Below are 1,031 nucleotides of genomic sequence, written 5' to 3'. Positions count from 1 at the left end.
GGCTCCATAGCTCAGGGGTTAGAGCACTGGTCTTGTAAACCAGGGGTTGCAAGTTCAAATCTCTCTGGGGCCTTGTAATTGTTGTATTTTGGGGCAGCTAGGTGGCGCAGTGGATAGAGCACCAGCCCTGAAGTCAGGAGGACCTGAGTTCAAATCTAGCCTCAGACCAAATACTTGACACTTACTAGCTGTGTGACCCTGGGCAACTCACTTAGCCCCAATTGCCTTAAAAAAAAAAAGTGTGTTTTGGGGCAGCTAGGTGGCACAATGGATAGAGCACCGGCCCTGAATTCAGGAGGACCTGAGTTCAAATTTGACCTCAGACACATAATACTTACTAGCTGTGTGACCCTGGGCAAGTCACTTAACCCCATTGCCTAGCTTAAAAAAAAAAAGAAAAAATCAGATACCTCTGAAAATGAGATCACATCTGCCTCAAGGAAGAAACTTATTATATGCTTCCTACCCAAGCAGGCAGTAATCTCAAGGTATGGTCAGTCTAGAGCCTATGAGTGGGATATAGTGAGTTGTGTTAGAGAAGGGAGAAATGCTAGAATGGGGATTGTAAAGCCCCAAAATAAGGTTACTTACTGATCTGAGTGAAAATGTGCCCTTACTAACTATTTTCCTCTCATACTCAGACAAGGACATTTTTAAGGACATTATTAGGCTCTGCAGGAAGGAGGGAACTGTATTGGGATACCTTGCCAACATATAGTGGTGGTATAGCCCAGTGCTGTCAAACCCTGAGGGCTGCCTGTGGATTTAGAAAACCACAAATTAACATTACTGATATTTTATTTATTTGCTTAAACATTTCTCAATTACATTTTAATCTGGTTTGGGGCCACACAAGAGAGTTTTGCCAGTGTAGGAAGGCTGCATTATTGTATAATCCTTGAGTTTGACACCTTGGGTGTGACTGAGCTTTAATTCTTGTTTCTCTCTCTCTCTCTCTTTGTCTTCCTCCCTTCTCTTCTTTCATCCTTCCTTCCTTCCTTCCTTCCTTCCTTCCTTCCTTCCTTCCTTCC

The 1,031-nt window shown here is 43.4% G+C and overlaps 1 non-coding gene across 1 annotated transcript; it reads left to right on the top strand.

Annotated features, from left to right (window-relative positions):
- Positions 1-73, top strand: TRNAT-UGU. The gene has a single exon. It is a non-coding gene; the product is annotated as a tRNA-Thr (tRNA).
- The last annotated feature ends 958 nt before the right edge of the window (positions 74-1,031 follow it).

Source organism: Vombatus ursinus, unplaced genomic scaffold (genome assembly GCF_900497805.2).
Source record: "Vombatus ursinus unplaced genomic scaffold, bare-nosed wombat genome assembly UNPS02014821.1, whole genome shotgun sequence".
Classification (NCBI taxonomy): Eukaryota; Metazoa; Chordata; class Mammalia; order Diprotodontia; family Vombatidae; genus Vombatus; species Vombatus ursinus.
Note: the sequence above shows the minus strand (reverse complement) of the source record. Positions and strands in the feature narration are given on the sequence as shown.